Source organism: Pinus tabuliformis, chromosome 7, assembly GCF_031772625.1.
Source record: "Pinus tabuliformis cultivar Carrire ecotype Pingquan chromosome 7, CPIR1, whole genome shotgun sequence".
Classification (NCBI taxonomy): domain Eukaryota; kingdom Viridiplantae; phylum Streptophyta; class Pinopsida; order Pinales; family Pinaceae; genus Pinus; species Pinus tabuliformis.
The window spans coordinates 1,068,622,378-1,068,644,484 of record NC_142293.1 but is presented as its reverse complement, the minus strand read 5'-3'; positions in this window follow the sequence as shown (position 1 = coordinate 1,068,644,484).

Genomic DNA, 22,107 nt, shown 5'->3' with positions numbered 1-22,107 from the left:
AGCTGCATTCAAAGCTTCAACAAAAGGAAAGAAAGAACACAATGAATCAGGACATATTTAAGAAGAATAAGATGACGTAAACTTTGTCAAAAAGCTTCAATGGGGTTCTGGAAGGTTTAGAGGTAAGTTACCCTTCAAATGCTTTTCTTGTGGCAGAGTCGGTCATAATGCTACCAGATGTCCTCATAAAGATAAATTTGAAAAAGGAAAGGAATATGAAAAATGGAATAGAAAACAAGTTGTGAATGAAGGAGTTACTATACTCATGAAGATAGCGATGGTTTATCTAATAGTGATGAAGATGAAACTGGACAAGATTACAGACTTCTCATGGCTTATGACGATGATAATTTTTGGGATGCCTTAGAAGAGGAAGACCTTCATGAAGAAATATCTAAACTTAAAATCTGTTTAGAAGAAAAGAATATGATTATAGATACCTTGACATACCAACTTGCTGAAAAGGAAAAACACAATGAAAATCTAGACTATGAAATTGTGGGTCTAAGAAAGGATCTTGAGAAAAAGAAATCTCTCAATCTTAGATTTGCTAAAGGATCAGAAACTTTAAATGAAATTATAAAAGTTAAGAATTCTCCTCTAATAAAGACAGGTCTTGGATATACTGAAGAAGCATCTCAATCATAGAAGCCGTCAACCTCCACCAAAATCTATCTTGATGCAGCAAAGACTAGTGAACAATATGACAATCGTCAACAAAGGCATAAAGTAGATCACCAAGTAAATAAGATTCAATTTACTCCAAGGATGAATAGGAGCCACAACCAACCTTAGGTAAATCATACTCAACTTTCTCCAAAGATGAATATCAATAGAAACTACAATCACCAGGTCAATAGATTCGATAGTCGCAGGAACTTCTTTAATGGGCAATGTTTTTCATGTCATAATTTTGGACACAAATCTACTCAATGTGTTTCTTACAAAATCATCATGACTAGAGGAGCACGAAATCAAAGGAGTGTAATAGGGATCAAGAAAAGTTCCTATAATAACTTTTCTCTTCTTGAAAATGAAATAGAATGCTCAATCTGTAACAACTTTGGTCACGAAGAATCTGAATGTAGGAGAAAATTTCGGCAAACATCTCAAAAGGAGCAAACTCCATTAAAGCCCAAGATATGGAGAAGGAAAGAATCTCAAACAGAAAGATGTGGTATAGCCTTGTATGCAGAAGGACAAGAAAATCAGTGGTACATTGACAGTGGATGCTCAAAACAAATGACATGTGACAAAGAAAAACTTCACTCATATAATGCCTTAGAAAAGGAAAAGAATGTCTCATTTGGAAATGACATTCCTACTATCATAAAAGGTAAGGGATCTGTTTTCTTGAAAGAAAAGGTTAAGGCTGGAAATGTTATGTATGTAGATGGTTTAAAGCATAACCTGTTGAGTGTCAGCCAAATGTGTGATCAAGGAAATGAAGTGGTGTTTCGTTCAAATGGATGTGTTGTTCATGAGCTTGATATAGGAGAGACCGTGATCAAAGGTACAAGAACTCCAATCAACTTATACATACTCAAGGGAGGACAACAACAATGCTATCTAAGCAAAAGTGATGAAAACTGGCTATGGCATAGAAGATTGGGACATATAAGCTTTTCTCAAATAAGAAAAGCATGCAGATTCAAGGTTGTTCGTGATCTTCCAGATATCAACATCCCAGAAAATACAATATGCAAACCATGTCAAATCAGCAAGAAAACCAGAGTTCACTTCATGGAAAAAGAAGGGTTAGCCAGTAAGCCTTTTGAGCTTGTCCATACTGATTTATATGGACCATCAAGGAAAAAGTCACCTTGTGGAGAAGAATACTTTATTTTGTTCATTGATGATTTTTCCAGAATGTGTTGGATAGGTCTTATAAAGCATAAAGATGAAGATTTTGAAAAGTTCCAAGCCTTCAAAGCTTTGGTTGAAAATGAATTAGATCGAAAAATCAAATGCCTCATATTTGATTGAGGAGGGGAATTTACCTCGGATGAATTATTTGACTTTTGTGAACAACATGGAATAAAAAGGCAATTCTACACTGTAAGGACTCCTCAACAAAATGGTGTGGTAGAAAGAATGAACATAACAGTTCAAGAAATGGCTCGAGCTATGCTAGATGAATCTGTAACTCCTGCAACCTTCTGGGGTGAAGCTGCATTCACTGTTGCAACTATTTTCAACCAAGAAAATGTTCGGGTAAACAACACTCAAACTCCACATGAACTTTGGTATGGTAAGACTCCTACTGTAAAATACTTTAAAGTTTTTGGAAGCAAATGTTATATCAAAAGGACTGATGAAAAAATTGGTAAGTTTGAACCCAAAGCAGATGAAGGTATTCTTCTTGGTTATTCTTCCAGAAGTAAAGGATATAAATGTTATAATAAAAGACTTGGAAAAATTGTTGAAAGCATTGATGTTGTTGTTGACGAAGCATGCAAAAATCCAAAATAGATAAAATCAATAGAAGATTATGACAATGAAGAAGATGGGGATTATTTTCCCACATCAAATCAAAATCATATTGAAGAAGAAACCATTGAAGCACCACATGAAGAGATAATAGTAGAAGAAAAGACTCCATCCAGGTATGTTCAGAAAAATCATCCAAAAACTCAAATTTTAGGGGAAAAAGAGGCAGGTGTATAGACAAGAAGAACTATTACAGGGACCTCAAGATATCTAACATTACTATCCTCCACCGAACCTCAAAATGTAAAAGAAGCATGCAAAGATGAATGTTGGGTCAAGGCCATGGATGAAGAACTTGAGCAAATTGAAAAAAATGTTACTTGGGAATTAGTTCCTAGACCTGATGATAAAAATATTATAGGAACTAAATGGATACTAAAAAACAAACTGAATGAAAATGGAGAAGTCATTAGAAACAAGGCCAGACTTGTTTGTAAAGGGTATGCTCAACAAGAAGGTATAGATTTTGAAGAAAATTTTGCACCTGTTGCCAAAGTTGAAGCCATAAGGATGTTTCTTACTCTTTCTAGCTTTCAGAAATTCAAATTATACCAAATGGATGTAAAATCAACCTTCTTGAATGGAGATTTAGAAGAAGAAGTTTATATTGAACAACCAAAAGGATTCATTCTTGGAAATGATGCAAAACTTGTATGTAGACTCAAAAAGGCCCTCTATGGTCTGAAATAGGCTCCAAGGGCTTGGTATTACCGCCTTGACAGATATCTACACCAACAAGGTTTTACAAAAGGTTCAGCAGATAGAAATCTATATACAAAGATTGAAACTGATAAATTGCTATTTATTATTTTTTATGTTGATGATATCATTTTTAGTAGTAATGAAGAATCCATGAATAAAAATTTTTCTTCAGTAATGCAGAAAGAATTTGAAATGTCCTTGCTTGGTGAAATTACCTATTTTCTTGGTCTACAAGTTCAACAAAATAGAGATGGTATTTTTCTTTCACAAACCAAATATCTCAAACAGATCTTGAAAAGGTACGGAATGGAAGATTCTAAACCTGTATGTACCCTAATGGTAACAGGATGCAGTCTCAGCTCAAATGATGAAACAACAACAGTACATCAACCAACTTACAGATCCATGATTGGCAGTCTACTTTATCTAATAAGTACCCGATCTGACATCATGCATGTAGTAGGAATAGTTGGAAGATTCCAAGCAAATCTAAAGGAATCACACCTTCAGGCAGTCGAAATAATTTTCAAATATCTTCAAGAAACTCAGGACTTTTCTTTATGGTATCCTAGAGATGCAAATCTTACTCTTCATGCATATACAGATGTAGATTGGGCAGGAAGTGTTGATGACATAAAAAGCACTAGTGGTGGTGCATTCTATATGGGTTCCAGGTTAGTGTCTTGGTTCAACAAGAAAAAAAGTTCAATTGCTTTATCTACAGCTGAAGCAGAATATGTGGTTGCTGCATCTCGCTGCACACAACTACTTTGGATGATGAAAACCTTGCAAGACATTCAGATCACACGTACTCCACCCATCTCCATTCTATGTGATAATACAAGTGCCATCAGTATTTCAAAGAATCCAGTCATGAACTCCAAGACCAAGCACATACCCATCAAATAACATTTTCTACATGAACACGTGCTTGAGCAAAAGGTCAAATTGGAGTATGTTCCCTCCAAAGAATAGGTTGCTGATATATTCACTAAACCACTACCCAAAGAAACATTTGAATATCTCAGACAAAAGTTGGGAGTAGTTGCTTCATCATCCTGCTCATTAAATCCATTTTTCAGAGAAAGGTTATTATACGCGTGTTTCATGAAGTATAGTCGCGTACACACGCAGGTTTCTGTGGGTCAAGGAGCATATATGTTTTTCAGACAAGAAAAATAGTGGGGCAAGCTCTGATATGGGTGCTCTGTCTGATGTTGATAATTACAGTCTATTGGTATGCTCTGTTCATTAATTTTTTCTAACTGAAAAAGATGCCTTGATCATTGACTTATTAACAATGCACATGTAGCACAGGTTCAGGGGGAGCATTAGCCTTCACTCGCATTCTGCATTGTTGGCATTATGGTTGCTGAGTCCAGCTATGGCTTCAGATATTTATACCTTTTGTTTCTTAATTCATGTAAAAGTCTAGGGTGTGATATGAATTCTCATACATTTGAATGATTCCTATTGGAAAAATGATGTAATTTGTATCCCCACTTTGCATGGGATGGATGATGTAATTATATTTCTGTCATGTTTAAACAATTGGTATATCCTGGGTGGATGAGTCAAATTTGGTATATCCCCACTTGGTTGGGATATGGATGTATGTATGCATCATTGATGATAGGAAGGTCATACTCACATAGATGAGTTATAGAGTCATGTTATTCTTTTAGAGAATATTTTTACAGACTCTACTTGTGCTCAGGGGGAGCATGGATGATTTCAGTGCATCTCAGCATGTACAAGGGGGAGCTTGATTAGAGAATTCAACATGTACTCAAGGGGAGCATGAACAACATAGGGGAGAGAATATCTTGGTTTTCCCTTTGCCTTTGATGTCAAAGGGCGAGAGTGTCTTGGTGTTGTTTTTGCCATCAAGTCCAAAGGGGGAGATTGTTGGCATTATGATACATGTGTTGTCCTTGATGGAAACTCACTCAGATGAAATTTCACAGTGCATTAGGTCAACAACAAAGGATTACAGATCAAACTCCAAAGAATGAAGGAAGAGAGGTATACGTTGGTTCACTTTGTCCAAAGCGTGTATACACATGGTTTAAATGAACAAAAGTAGCGTATAACGTATACACACACTTTCACAAGAGGAAAAGTGCGTACATGTTGGAAAACCAAGTTTTTGGTCCAAGGTATTTTGGTCCAAGATAACTGGTCCGAGGCATTTGGGCCAAGGTAACTGGTCCGAGGCATTTGGTCCAAGGTATTGACCCTAGGTATTGGGTCCAAGGTATTGGTCCTAAGTGGTTTTGGTCCAAGGTATTGAGAAAGGCCTAACAGTATATAAGGAGGAGAAGGTCATTAGGCCATGGTGTGCAAGCAATGAGATTCTAAGGAATACTTCTATCTAAAGTATATATTATGTTGCAGGGTTATGTTTGGGACTAGATCTGAAATATTCATGTGCACCTTGAGTTCAACATTGGATCAGGAATCATGAGACTTGAAATGAATTATTCTTGAATGATCTGATATTGTTTGAGACTAGATCTGATGTTTTGCGCTTGTTCTATTTGTTATCTATCATGATCTAGGTTTGTCTGAATTCTGGAATTGCAACAAAGTTCTGAGTCAAAATTTGTGGATCTATATGCAGGTTCGTCTCGGCCAAAGGGTGTGTATATGCAGGTTTGACTCTTTCAAGTAGCGTATACAAAAATAAAAGCTTCTTTTCAGATCTAACTGATGTATCTGATCAAATTCTGTTGTTTTACTGCTGTCTGTCAATTAAGTCTTCTTAGATCTGAACATAGAACTGTTGGATAAGGAAATTGAGTTTGTTTGATTTATTGGTTGAGAAGGAAGGATGATCCTTATTGCTATCTGTTTTGAACTCTATAATATGACAGTAGATCTTTAGAATGTCACTGATTGGTACAGTCTATGGTTTAGAAGTTTATGATTCAGTATCTTTAGAGATATAAACAGGTTGTGTTAAAGTAAGTAGTGTATACACGCAGGTTGGGTTCAACCAAGTAGCGTATACACTCTAATGCATGATTTTTGAGGTTACAACTGGTTCTGGATGATGATGCAGGGTTCTGGGTTTAGCACAGTGTTTTGGTGTCAGTGATCTGATTTTTCAGATTATCTGAATATTGGTTGATGCATTTTAAGTTTAAAAGGTTTTGAGGGGTCCAGTATGAAAATTTGATGAAACGTGGCCTTTAGCTTGTGGTGTTGTGATCTAGGAGTATCCAGTCTGAAAATTCATGAAACGTGGTCCCTGGTGGAAGAGTGGAGTTTTCTGTAGGCTGGCACTTACGTACTAGTAAACATATTGGCTAGTACAAGAGCTAGGGCATTGTAGCTCCCTCTAGTAGAAGCTGGAAAATGAGAGAAGGTTGTAACCTTCTGCAGGTAGAAGCCTGTGTACTGCTATGAGTCTGCACCAGTACAAGATTGTAAACAGATTTTCTTATTATTAAAAGAAGACAGAGACGACGACAATAGGTGGTTTTTACCCACATTGGGTTTCCACCTTAAATCTGGTGTTCATGTGTGTTGCTTATGTGTGATGCTTTATTCTGATTTTACTGCACTGTCTAATAAATCTTTGATATAATTTTTAAAGCTCAACACATGATAAACTGTCTAAATCACAAGTTCTCTTCATATACGCTGGTTTCTTTAAGCACAGTTGTGTGTACACGCTAGTTCACTTCATTGAAGTAGCGTATATAAGTCTATTTGGTAAATAAAATTATTAATCTGATAATACTGATTCACTCCCCTCTCAGTATTATTTCCAACAGAATATTTGGAAAACATAGGCCAAAAGAATAGGCAGTGTAGGTTCATAGCAGAAAGAGCACCGGGAAGATTCTAAGGAGGGGAAGAAGAAGTGGAAAGGGGGATAGGATAAGAATAAAACATCCACCACACATCAGTGCAAGGATCCTAACAACCATTATAACCATTGCAACAATGATGGTCACACTGAGGAACAATGTTGGAAACTACATCTAGAGATGAACTCAAAGAACCAAAAGAAGGAAATAAAGACAAAGAATCATCTAGCCACATGGTCAAGAAACAAGGCCAAAATCAACTTTGATGTTGATGAGAATATTTTCTACACATCAGTGCAAAAGGAGGTTAATATGATTTTCCTTCATCACCAAGAAGAGAAGGAGATGACTAAAATCTTCCAAGTTAAGGTCTAGGTCAAAAAGATCAAGATAGATACTTTGTTTAACTTAGGTTCATAGGATCATCTCATAACAACAAATATGGTCAATAAACTTCGATTGGAGGTTCATAGTCATATTAGCCCATATCCATTGGGATAGTTAAACAAAGATGTAGAGGTCAAGGTAATAAAATAGTGTAAGATTAAATTTGTTGTAAGTGCTAATTATATTGATGAAGTGGAATTGGACATAGTACCACTTGATGTATGTGTAGTCCTATTTGGAAGTCCCTGTATGTGTATGATGGATGCAATATTTATTTGGAGATCTAACCAACACTGTCTCATAAAGAATGGGAGGTCCTTTATAAGAACACATAAATGTGAATGAATGATATCATTGGGAAGTTCCAACCAAGCCAAGAAGATGATTACTTCTAGTAAGAAATAAATTTTACTTTTATTAAAAGAAAATCATTTCAGATGATGAGTCAATAAGAGAAAAGGAATTCTTACAGGGGTGTACCAAATAGTTAAAAAATTAAACATAAGACTTGATGTAGGGATATATAGGGGTGTTTTAGGAGCCTAAAGGGATACCACTGTTGGCTTGTTGGGGCTTGACCCAGGTTCAGAAGTGATTTAGCCAAACAAATCCCGAAACTATCGGCCCTTTCAGCAATAGTCCGTGGAGCGTGGACTGAGGTCTCTCCCGAGGTAGTATGGGAGGGTGCTGGAACCAGGTTTCTGCACCCTAGGGATGTCTTAATGAAGTCTGGGAGGTTCGCGAACCAATCCTGTGCGCTTGCGCTGCTCCGCACATCTGTTTGATCTTTACGTAGCTCTGTAAAGAGCGCGAAGAGGTGTTGTCTAGATCCTTTATCCTTACTGTGTTATTATTATAGATCTTAACTTAATTTTGTGGGCCCAATATTCTCATTAATCATCCGACATTCATAACAAATGTGCGCAATCATAAACTGTAAAGAGATGCATAAGAATATAACAAAAGCGTAAACACATAGGTCTATAAGCAGACACACATTATTTCAGAATCAACTTATCTTTTATTCAATTTTGTTTCGTTACAATCCCAACTCCGCCCTACGCACTTAGCTGCAGGGGTCCGCACACACAGCTGCGGACTCTACTAGGCCTCTGCGCACTCAGCTGCAGAGGCTCTTCCTCCTACTATGACCCAAGACTCAGACTTACAGACTCAGAGTGAATTCCTTATTCAAAAACCCATATCACTTAAGACCAAAACTGACCAAAAACTGACTTCTACACTTAGAGCCTCGCTCTATTTATACATTCCCATGGTTCGCGGACCATGGCTAGGCCGACACTTTCTATATTAAATTACAATATTTTAGGGCGAACAACCCTAGACTCTTGCGCTCCGCGCCCTCATTTCATGGGGTCTTACATTACTTTTGACCAAAATTAGGGCTACAAGCCCCAAAAATCTGCTATGGGGGGATCTACTGCCCAACATGCCCCCAACACAATCATCGTGACTCGTCCCGAGTCACTCGGTTGGTGCAGTGATCTTTGCTCAGAATCCATCCAACAACTTCTGCGCTTCGCTGACGTCTACCACACATTCCTCCACTGTCCACTGTATCAAATGTGCGTGACTCTCTGATGTGTCATTGTCAGAGGCACCCTCTTGCCTTTGCGCATATGTATCCTATATCTGGGCCAGCTTCCCCTCGATGGTGGTGATGATCTTGAATGCTTCCTCGAGCCAAAGTTGGATGCGTGCTTTAAGCCCTGTTTCTTTCTGACGCACGGTGTCCATCTGTTCCTTTAGAGCCTGGGCCTCCCTCATCTTGGCTAGTCGTTGAGTAAGGGCAACCATCTGCGCGGTCCCCCGGACATTGTCATAGGCCTGCTGTAACTCCCTCGCTTCTGTCTCTAACTGTTGTAGCGTTGGGTCCTCCAGTAGTGAAGTGAGCGTGAAGAGGGACTGATCCAACAATCCTATGCAGTCCTGTAAAATGTGCTCTATCACTTCCAACCTAGATTAAATGGCGTGGTGGCACTGCTCTCTGACTTCCAGGCATGTAGAAGGCTGTGCCTTCAGTCGCATCTCCATGATTTGCAAGTTTAGCTCTGACTGAACCTTTGTGGCCTCCTCCAGGGTCTTGCGGACTCCAACTGCCAGTTGGTGAATCTTTTTTGCGGTGGGGAGTGCCGCCAGCATGGAAAACTCCAATATGCTACTACAGGCCTCCTCCAAGGCCTGTTCTAATCCTTGGTTTTGTGTGACCAGGTTGTCGTGCTGCAGGTTGAGTTGTTCTAAATTTAACTTCTGCTCACTCAAGACTTGGAGGGAGCGACTTTCCCTAGCGTAAAGCTTAGTAGTTACCCCATCCTGTAGCTGGTATAGGGTTTCTTTGGGAAGGGCGGCCAAATTCAACCCCTAGCCCCTCATGTCACCTACGACTTCTGCTAAGATTACGCCTTCTGGTAACACCAAAGTGTTCGTTGTGTGGGTGTGCAACATCTGCTCAGCTTCAGATGCACCTTCCGTAAGGTGCGGTGTCATCACTCTTGGGGGTTGCACTTGTAATGCCTGCAACTGCGCTCTAAGTGCCCTCAACACAGTTGTCTATTCCATCATTAATTCCTCAAGAGCATCCGTAGTGAAACTGAGAATTGGTTTGCCACTGTCAAGAAGGGCTCCCTCAGAGGTCTTTGTTGTCTTTGTCTTCTTCCATGTGGTTGGCTTCTCTTGGACGCGTGGCCTCTTGAGTTGGGTTGATTTTTTTGTGCGTTCCTTTGTCTTAGCCTCCCCCTATATGTCCTACTCCATGGACATTTCCTAACCTTCCTTAGTCTCTTCGGTGGGCGCGGTTATGGTTTTTGCCGTCTGCACTGTCGCTTCTACCTCAGTCACGTTCCGCTGCGTGGCCACTTCCTGTTCCTAGCACTTTCTCTCTGCCAGCTTTGCGATGCGCAGCTTGTCTCCGTCTTCCGCTGTTGTGCTGCGATCTTTTCCAGTTTTTCCAAGTCCGGGGCACGCCATTCCGAAGACCATGATTCCATCACGTCAAATATTGCATCATCTGTTGCAACGAATGGCAGCTTTACCCATGCTCGGGCTGGATCCTTGCACGCCTAGATATACAGGTTATGCATATCTGCCTTGAATTCTACCGCTCTTTGTAAACTGTTATATACTTTTGAGGACAAGTGTGGCCTGTGGTTGATCCATTTTTGTAAGCTTGCCTCTACGAATGCCCAAAAAACTTTTATCTCATGAATCCTCATCGCACCTTTTGTTGCCCAGAGCGAGGTGTACCTCACGACCTCGAGTGGGTTCCTCTCAATGGTGGGAAACTGGCTATTCTCCGACAGCTCCCTAGCAACCAACAGGATGGATAAGAGAAACCACGCGTTCCACTACAATTTGTCAAAAACTCATCGCAGAGAAACTGCGCCCAGTTGAACTAGACCCCCTCTACGCACTGCTCTGCCATCGCAATTACAAATGCTGGCACCTAGTCTATGTGGCATTTCATCATTAGCTTGCCGACCAGTAGCTAGGTGGCTACACACACCCCTTTGTCATTGATTCTCGCTATTACATACCCTCGCTTCCTCTTCTCCAACTTATATTTGGCCTTCATAGCTTCTGCGAGGGCCAAGCCACTACTCTTTCCTGCTATGGCTGCAGGATTATTTCCTTTGATGGGCAACCGAGAAATCCAGTGAATTAAATTGGCCGTGATGGGAATCAAATCCTCCAGCTAGAGATACCCATAATGTACTAGACACATGAGCTACCTAATGACAAAAATTGTGATGGGTGTGCGGTGGTAGTGGGGTATCCACCGCAGATGTAGTAACCCAGCCTTCTCCACACTGTGTAACCATTTCTGCTGCAATAATTGCTTTGTGGCCAACTGTGGGAACTTCTCACTGTCCGCAAGGTCCCAGTCTTCAAACTTTATATTAGGTACCGATCCTAGGGGCAGACCTTCAAACCTTATTTCATCCGAAAGAAGCGGGGTCTGGAGTGCACTCTTCATGGCCCCTAGGTCCTTCGGTATCTTGGCTGTCCCTTTCCATGGGGGGATGTAGGGGGTTAACTTTATCACCAAAGGTACTTGGGAAACATTCTCTACCTCATCATCCTATGCTTCAATTTTGGCGATCAGGGCTTGAAAATCTTCCTCCTCCTCCTCTGTTTCAACGGTGACAACTTTGCCCCTCTCTGCCATTGATAATTTACTAAATCGTGGGTTCCGTGGTGATACCTGGAATGGCCCCACTGTTTGCTTGTCTTTCCATGGTCGCAGTGTGCATGGGGATTTTGGCACCTCTGGTGCAGTTGCTTCCTCTCCGGGCTCCTCCCGGGTCACACAGGGCTCTGGGGTAACTTCTGCAAATCACACTCTGGTTCTTGCAGTCGTCATAGTTTCTACACTGGATCCGTTTGGTCGTGTACTCATGGCTGGCAAGGTAGCTTGGTGCTCAATGTTCTGTATTGGCTCAAATCTTAAAAAACCAAGTGTTTCCTCGAGGCTACCCGAGGGATTTTATAGTAATGTTTGAATTTGAATTCAACCACTCCCTCCACTTCTGAGTCATTAATACTGTTACACAAAATATTGTCACAATGACAATTTGCAGTCAGTATGGGTCTATCATCATTCATACTGTCCTCCTTAGCAAGTCTCAAACCTCAGTTCTTCATGTCAAGCTTTGAAAATGAGAGAAAGACCTTAAAAATCAATAAAGCTCTGGTTCCGCACTTTCTCTCACTGTTGCTTGCAGTCCCGCACCCCTTGTTCATGTTACCTGTGGACCTGCCCGCTCTGTCTCTAAAGGAGTGGGTGCGGACCCCTGTGAAAGTCAAAAAGGCGCAAGTTTATTCTTAAAAGCTCACTTGTGGTTAATTCTGGATGATTCTAGAAGGAACCTTGACGTGGATGGTTCGCTCCTAGGTGGTTCATGCATCCCAAAACTGAAGGAGCTAATCCTTTGATGAGAGGAGCTTATCCCTTTGAAGGAGGGCTTTATCCCTTTGAAGGTGGACCTAGTAACTTCCCTCCATTGCACTATAAATCAAGGCATTGGGTTGGTTGCTAGGGAGGTTAGAAGCTGAACATTTTTGAGGGTAAATGCTGTTGGAATTGAGACTTCCTAGTTAAGCTTGAGAGGAGAGATTACATACCTTTTGGCTTCATTGGGAAGAGAGTGAAACTTGTCAAAGTAGAGGAGACTTCTTGCTAGACCTTGGGAGGAGCTTGTACAACATCAAGGCACCAAGGTTGTAAAGTTCTTCTTTGATTTAAGTTAATACAATCAGATTCATTTTTCTCAACAAATTGTCTTATGTGATTTGTTTCATGAATTCCTTGATCATCATGATAAGTATGCTTTATTATATTGGCTTTTCAGGTGCTATTTAATGTGTGTGCTTGTTTGTGTTTGTAGATTCTCTACAAGGGAGCTCATTTGGATCAACGGAGTGAGGCTTCCACAAACTTGCATTGGACCCAAGGTAGGCCTAACACACTTGTTTGCCTTTATTTATAAATTGCATATTTAGAGAAAGATAGAATTTGTTTGGTTTTCTTGTCGCTAGATATCATTAGATACTAGGGAGGTCGATCTTGTCCGCAAGAATGACTTATCCGGCTGACAAAATGGCGACTCCACTGGGGATCGAACCCAAAATCTCTTCACTTGAGACAGTTTAGTGGAGAAACATGTGCCAGTATATTCATTAAGCAGGTTTCTGGGGTAACTGTTCCAACCGCCATTTCTGTATTGAATTCTGCGACGTTGGATTTCATCACCAACTAGTGTTTTCGATACAGAAAGTTACTGTTTCTGTGTGGTTTGACCTCCTAGATTCTTTAGGCGTGTGATTCAAATTTGTTTGGTTCTTTAGAGGCTTTAGGTGGTTTTCATTGAGATTTTTCTTTGTTTTTGTGTGAAGTAGTTAAAATATTTAATCGTGGCAGAATTACCGGGGAAGTCCCGTAGACTTCAGGGCCAACCTCTTGAGTTTTCACCGAGCCAGCCTGAAGGGCTACGAGCCCTTGTAACTCCTAGAGACAGTAGAGTTGGGTCACCTGAAGAAGGAGAGTATTCATTGGTTATACATCCTGATTATCAAGCTCTAGTAACAGATTATAATCCACAATCTATTTCATTTTCCGAAGTTACTGGTAATTTTTCATCTACTAGTGATTTAGCTGAGGAACATGAAATATCTTAACCTGAAACTGAATTTGCTGCTACTCCAACATCAGGATTTGCCTCTCGAACTTCCAGTGGTCCTGGTTCACCCAGGGTAGAAAGAGTCATTACCCAAAATCTTCCTTTTGGACTTATTGCTATTGAAGAATTTGTTACTCCGGAAGAAGGTATCCCTATCCCTGAAAATCAACCAGCTATAGAACTTAGGGAGCGTGAATCGATCTTTTACAGTCCACCTAGGAGCAACGCTTGGTATCTTTCATTGACCAATTTTTTGGAAAACCCGGGACTAAGTTTTTCGCCACCTCGCATTCCTTTTCACCCAACACCTAGGGGTTATTATCCTCAGTTAAATATATCAAAACAGTCATCCATGTTTTCTCAATCTCCAGAAACCTTTTTATACGACGGTCCTTCTGTTCCCTCTGGTTATCAGTCACTTACTGGTACTTTTTTGGGAGCATCTCCTCAACCTATTAAACAAGGGTTATTAACTGGTAATAATGGAACTAAGCCATTGAGTGTAGAAGATATTCTTATGATGTCAGGTACTATTCCTAATCCGCAACCTCAAGGTAGCCAGTTACCACCTGGGGGGCAGCCTCAAAGTCCTCAATTATCGCCTGGGGGGCAACCTCAAGGTACCCAATTTCTACCTGGGGGGCAACCTCAAGGACAATACATACCTACAGGACAATACATTCCTCAAGGTCAACCCCAGACTCAGTATGTACCTCAAGGTTAACCCCAGTATCAATATGTACCTCAAGGTCAACCCCAGTATCAGTACATGCCTCAAGGTTATCAACCTCAAGGTCAATACCCAACCCAAGGTTTCCAACCACCTTCCGGTCAATCATTTGTCCAAGGAGCTAGAAATGTACCTTTGAATTATCAACCCTACCCTCAACCCGGTTATGGTCCTCAATATTCTCAACCTGCTATGGGTCCGTACCCCGGAATGAACTTAGTGTGGGATCCATCTCAATCTCAACAGATCTTGCAACCGAATGTGCAGTTGTCATCTCAATCTGGACAACCCTTGGTTTCTGGTTCACCCTAGCAACCTGTCCAGTCTACTATTCAAACTTCTGCACCTTTTGTAGTTTCTCAGCCTGGGCCTAGTACGCCTCGTACTCCGCCTCAAACGACTGCTGCAACATTTGTTCAATCTACCCCACCTACTTCTAGAGTATCGACAGCTCTGGTTTCTACTGTTCCTGTATCAACTCCTCAGACATCTTTACCTCAGTCTGGATCCACAATTCAGACTTCGGTTCAAATGCCTGTAGGACAACCTGGTCCAAGTACGATTGTTGCAAGTCAACCTCAATTTACTTATCAACCATACCAGGACAGTACCAATTCGGTATTGCTGTGCAGCAACCAGTCTATCAGTATCAACTGTACCCTGGATATACATATCAACAACCTCAACAACCCCAGTACGGTCCGGTTAATCCTGGTTTTCCGGGAGGATATAATATCCCAAATGTAATTCCAATTCCTAGTTATCCTGGATATCCTTCTCCTGGGGCTAGTCTCATGACCTAGGGTTTCAGGGACCCTAATCATCAGTTACCGTTCATTGCAACTTTGGACTTGCCTGACTTGTCGCGCCTTACGAATGATCAAATTAACTATCTTCCGTTTTGGCCGCTAATGCCGAATAAGTTGCCTAGTGATATTCCTAAGTTTGAAGGCAAATCAGGAGAGGACCCGTCGAACCATGTGATGACTTATCACCTCTGGTGTCGTCTAATTCCATTTCAGATGATTCAATCCGTTTAAGGCTTTTCTAACGCACTCTAATTGGTCTTGCGGCCAAGTGGTACATTGAGTTACTGCAAGCCAATTTTTATAACTTTAGTCAGTTAGCTACTTCGTTTTTAACTCATTTTCAGTTGCCAGTCAGATATGACAATGGCACGAAATTATTAAATTCACTAAAACAGTCAACGTCCACTTACATTTCAGATCACATTCATGAATGGAGACGTCGACGACATTTAGTGAAAGTTTTTATCCCGGATCAAATCTTAGCTGAATGGTTTGTAAAATCTTTATTACCGAAGATCACTGAGGATGTAGCTAAGGCAGGAGTCGTTACTGAAGAGAAAGTAATTGCTCAAGCTCAGTACCTTGACATAGTTTATACGCAGTCAGGTATGTTACACGAGAAAATCCCCAACCTTCCTAAACAAAATCAAATAACTGCAGCTCCTTCAAGGTCTCATGCCGCTGATGGTATGATTGGTACGGTTAATACCAAAAGTAAGAAGAAATCTTCCAAGAATTCTTCTCCTATCATAACTTTACCAGATTCCCCGACAGGAGTTTCTTCCGCGGAAATTTCCGCCGATATTCATGTTGTAGAGTCATCTACAGCCAAATGAAAATCCGGTGGTAAAAAGAAAGGGAAGAAGAAAAATAAAATAGATAAAAATTCAAAAGAGAAACCAGAAAAAACGGAATCAACTGATGAGAAACGCAAACCTTGTTATCCTTGTCTCATTTGTGATGAAGAGAATTTTACAAGAGACTGCCCTCATCGCGCTGAGGTTGCAAAAATCGTCAAAGGTTCCTAAACGCCTGCTGTTTTGAAGGATCCTTTTCCTAGTCAAGGCAGTAAGATGATAGGTTCTTCCTCAAATGCCTCTGAAGAACCCATGATGATGATGTCCCATGTCAGGATTGCGACTCGATCGCAAGATTATGGAAGTAAAAGTCCTATTGATGGTAAGGAAGTAGAATCTTCTCATTCGAACCCATCAACTTCAACTCCCGGTTCCGATCCACTACAGATCGAGAAACCTAACCAGACTTAGTAATCAAACCGCCCGCCAAGGGTATACTTCGAAATTCAGCTTTCAATCCACATGCGAGAGCGGCTCAAAACTATAACATTGTGGAAGATTTGGCTATTTCACCTGCGGCAATGTTGGCTTTGGAAGTGCTGCAATCATGTCCAGCACAACGTAAATTTCTATTGTCAGCTATAGGAGCTGTTGACGTTCAGGACTCGAACCTTATAATTTTCGATCTAGAAAATAGTACACCTTGCTTACCTCATCAAATGGCTTTGTTGATTCCAGTGTTAGTAAAAAACAGACCTTGTTATAGGACTGTGATTGATGGGGAGCCTCAACGTGTATTATGTCGATCCAATGTTGGAGATCCCTTGGTTCTCCCACGCTTAATCAATCCTCGATGATTCCAAAGGCCTTTGATGGCTGTGGGTTCCATCCTTTTGGCATTCTACAGGATTTACCTATAGGGGTAGAAGGAAAAACTGTTAATCTAGATGTGGAGGTGGTTGATGCCCCTCTAGATTACAACCTTCTCTTGGGTCGTAGTTGGTCTTACGCTATGACAGCTGTTGTTTCATCGGTCTTTCGGCTTATAAAGTTCCCTCATAATGGAAAGATCGTAACTATAGACCAGCTAACTTAATTTTCATTCGACCCAGCCTCTTTTGAAAGTATTCAGCATGTCGGCAAAACAACTATCCCATATAAGGATGTTGGAGTAAGACTAGTTAAAGATTCTGGTTTACTAGGAACTTTTCCTTTTCCTCCTATCAACGCATCGTCTTCTACTGCAACCATTCATATGATTTCGTCAGACACTATTGTTTATGATGATCCTTGGATCGTGCCTTGCGAATCTGAGATAGATTCATTTGGTGATGTTATGCCTTTGAGTCCATATGAAATTGCATATCAGGCTGCGCAGTTGTTTTCCGACCCTTCTTCAACCGAAATTGACTTAATGAATGTAGTCCATGAAGAATCACTTTCAACATCAAACTCAGATTCAACTACGTTTTCCGAACTTGTCCACACTGATGAGCAAATTCGTGAAATCCTATGTGTCGATGATTTACCATGGGAAGATCTTCATCATAGATCTTCGTTTTTACCTGAGATTGATCGCTTTGAAAATGATTTTTCATCTATTTTTACGACTGAATATGTCAAGGAACCTCAGAATCCAATGAAAAATCCTGATTCTGAGTTAAATTTGAGAAACATTTCTCAAACTATTCCTATTGACATTTCGGTTAAGCCTGGAATTGTTGAAAACATTCATATAGGTGCCTCTTGTACGGAAAATGAAATTCAAACATATAAGGCCCTATTTCAAGAATTCCACGACGTGTTTGCCTGGTCATATGAGGAAATGCTAGGAATTGACCCAGCAATTGTTGTTCATGAAATCAAAACTTACCCGGATGCTAAACTCGTCCGGCAACGTTTGCGTCAGATCCACCCGCGAAAAGCTGCTGCTATTAAAGCAGAAGTTGAAAAATTACTTAAAGCAGGTTTCATTTATCCAATTCCATTAACGGATTGGGTATCGAATATTGTTCCTGTTAACAAAAAGCAAGGAACAATAAGAATATGTATCGATTATAGGGATATTAATCGAGCCTGTCCAAAAGACAATTACCCAACTCCCTATATCGATCAAATCATTGATGATTGTGCCGGCAATGAAATATTCTCCTTCATGGATGGCTTTTTCGGATACAATCAAATAAATATTCTACTTGCTGATCAAGCAAAAACGGCTTTCATTTGTCCATGGGGGACATTTGCTTATTGCAAATTACTTTTTGGGCTCAAGAACGCCGGGGAAACTTTTCAAAGAGCCATGTCTTACGCTTTTCATGATATCAAGCACATTGTGCAACCCTATCTTGATGATTTACCTGCTCATTCATTACATCGAGTTGATCATCTCATCCATTTACGAGCAATCTTTATGAGGTGTAGGCATTATCGAATTAGGTTGAATCCACACAGGTGTGTTTTCTGTATAGAAACGGGTCTGTTACTGGGGTTTGTTGTTTCGAAAGCCGGCATCCGCGTCGATCCCTCAAAGGTTGAAGCTATTGTCAAATTGCCTCCTCCTTCGAGTCTTTGCCAACTCCAAAGTTTGCAAGGTAAAGCAAACTTTTTACGACGATTCATTCCTAACTATGCCGAGATCACAAAGGGTTTTACCCGGTTGTTGAAACAGAATACTCCATTCTTTTGGGATGAGATAGCTGACAAATCTTTTGATGCACTAAAACACACGTTGACCCATGCACCGTTACGACATCCTCCCAACTACAACCAGGACTACTTCTTATATCTCGCCGCCTCGCATTCCACCATTGGAATGGTGTTAGTTCAGGAAGATGAATTCGGTAGTGAACATGTGATATATTACCTTAGTCGAATTTTAAATCCAACTGAGCTAAACTATTCACATGTGGAGAAATTGGCATTGGAAGCTGTTCAAGCTGTCCAACGTTTTCGTCATTACATTTTACTACGGAAAACTATGGTAATTTCCGGTTGCAACCCTATGATCTATATTTTGACCAAACAATTGCTAGGGGGCAAGTACTCCAAATGGATTGTAATCCTGGAGGAGTTCGACTTGGAATTTGAAAAGTCTAAGTCGAAGAAATATTTAGTTTTTGCGGAGTTAATGTGTGACTTCCCGCGTGCTGACACGGAAACTGTGGTGGAGGAGCCCATTGCAGACGAATCCTTGTTTCTAATCAGCACTTTAGATCCATGGTATGGGGATATCATAGTTTATCTTCAGACCCAATCCTTTCGGCCAGAAATTTCAAGATCAGAACGTCGGAAAATACGATTCCAGTCCCAACAATTCAAAATTATTGGAGATACACTTTATCGTCGTGGGGCGGACTCCATTTTTCGACGTTGTTTAACTCATGAGGAAGATGAAAGGGTTCTAAATGACTGTCACTCTGGAGCGTGTGGCGGTCATATGTCTTGGTTTGCCACAGCCCAATAGATATTGCGCGCTGGCTATTTCTGGCCGTCTTTGTTTAAATATTGTATTAACGCGGTCTGAAAAATGCCACAACTGCCAAATTTTTGATCGAAAGATGCACACTCCACCTGCTTCTCTCCACCCTATAATTGCTGTCAGTCCTTTTGCAAAATGGGGTATCGATTTTATTACATGTAACCCTCACTCGGCCGGGGGGCATGCGTATATTATCCTTGCGGTAGATTATTTTACCAAGTGGGCCGAGGTGACGCCTACATTTGAGGTAGATGACAAAACTGCTGCGATTTTCATGTTCAATTATATAATTGCTAGGTTTGGTGTTCCACAAGTGATTATCACTAATCATGGGCGTCATTTTTGAAACATTATAATGACTGAACTTACAGACCAACTTGGCTTGTGTCATGATAGTTCAACTCCATATTATCCATAGGCTAATGGTCTAGTTGAAGCCATCAACAAAGTTCTAGTCATCATGATCCGAAGAATGGGATTCATAGGTCGAATTAGCATAACATGCTATTTTCAGTGCTTTGGGTGTATCGAACCTCAGTAAAAATGTCAACCAGTTTCACTCCTTTCCAACTAGTTTATGGTCTGGAAGTTGTGTTACCCATTGAATGCGAAATCCCATCATTGCAAATGACCATTGAATTACTTCCAGCCACTTCCGAAGAGGAAAAATGTTTGTTATACTTGGCTCAACTAGATGAGAATCGACGTGATGCTGCATTAGCAATCGAAACTCATGCCAAACGTATTAAAGCTCAGTATGATCAAAATGTTACCCTTCGTAATTTTTCGGAAGGAGACCTAGTCTTATTGTACGATCAAGAAAATGATAAATTAGGCGCTGGAAAATTCGTATCCATGTGGCATGGTCCTTATGTTGTTAAGCGAAAGCTAGCAAAAGGGACCTATGAATTGGTAGACTTTGACGGGGTCTCTTTAGGTAAACCCAGAAATGGTCTTTACCTGAAGAGATATTATGCTTAAATCTGGGTGTGGAGATTTTTTAGTTAGGTTAGTTTTCTTTCTAGCTGGTGTGTTTTAGATTAAAAAGAGTGCTTAGCTCAGAGAGTGTTTTTTGTCATTATTCCTGCTTATCTTGATTTTACACTTGATATTGCAGATGTCGACGCCTCTCCAAACGTACATTGGTTTTGCTGATGGTGCTTGTTGTAATACACAGAACATTTCTTCCGCAACTTAGGTTATCTATTCGCCCTTTTACGAGTTGGTATCTATGCATGGGGTAAACCTCGGTCAAACAACAAACAACATTGCCTAGTATAGTGCAGTGATTGAGTTATTATCTGAATCTATCTCTTTTGGGATTCAGAGTTTGATAGTGAGGTTAGATTCTGAACTCGTTGTGTTACAGCTTAATAGAGTATATGCCATTAGAAATCCAGTATTATTGAGATTATTTTTGAGAGTTCGTCTCTTGGAACGTGAATTTGACTATATTGAATATCAGCATATTCCAAGATATTTAAATACATTAGGAGATGCAATTGCTTCTCGAATGTTAAGTAGACATTTGCAATAATCATACAAGTAAATTTAAAAATGTTTCATAACATGTTTTACAAGATAAGCCGGTAATAGTGATATAGTATAACATAGTAGTGTGTCAAATATACATCGTCTTCGATCATAGGTTGAAAACACCTTATGATCGGCAAAAATGATAGCACAAAAAGCAAAAAATGTCACATGTGTCTACAACAGACGATCATCCTATCACTGGTGATGATCATGATAAGAAACCACTGTACGGGCCACCTTACAAAGGAACCTCCTGAAAGGTCCTGGGACCCCAATCACATAGCGCTATAGCCTAAGAGGAATGTCATCTATGCTGGTCTCCGGAATGTCTGCTGTCAAACGCTCTAGATGACTCTCCAATTCGGCCAAGGTCTCTGTAGATTCGTCCTATGGGGCTGGTGCTGCTGTAGCTGGTTGTTTCCTCTCATAGGGTCGGAGAGTGGCTGGTCGCCGTGGACCTACATCTGCATTTGAAACTTTTACTATCAATTTTGGGACGAGATAAAAACAAAAAAAAAATTAAATTAGAAAATGTTGAAAATGATTTTACCTGAGTCATCCCATTGCTCTCCTGGTGGAAGAGCCATGTCTGGGTCACCACGATAATCTACCCCAGCGTAAGGAAAGTCTTGAATAGAAAAAACTTGGTTCTCCAACCAATGAAAATAATCAAGAGTGAATCGAACGACTTCTGTTCCCTCCTCAGGATGACGGGCCATAACTACAACCCAACGCAACAGTTTGGGCTCTCGGGGAAGTCTAGCTCCAACAGTGAGATGCTATGGGACCAACATTGGAACCCTCTCTAGACCAAAGCTCACAACTAAAGCACCATATCCAAAGGTCTTCAGTTGTCTGTTCTTTGCTCTAGTCAGTTGGCCTTTTATATTAGCCAACACAACATTGCACCAATTGAAGATGGTGCCTCGAAAGCAGTCTACTGCCATCCGCATTTGCGATCCAGTGGCTATGTGTAGTGCTGCGCTTCCGCAGAGTCTGGTACCAGTAAACACAATCACTTTCAGTTCAGGAAGGGATATGGTTTTGATATCTATCCCTTTGTCTCTAGTTTGGTCGTTGCAGAACTCTAGCCGGAGGCTATCGACAGACTGGCCACCTGGCCTAGTCCCGAATAGAGTCAAATGTTCACCTCTCTTAGGCAA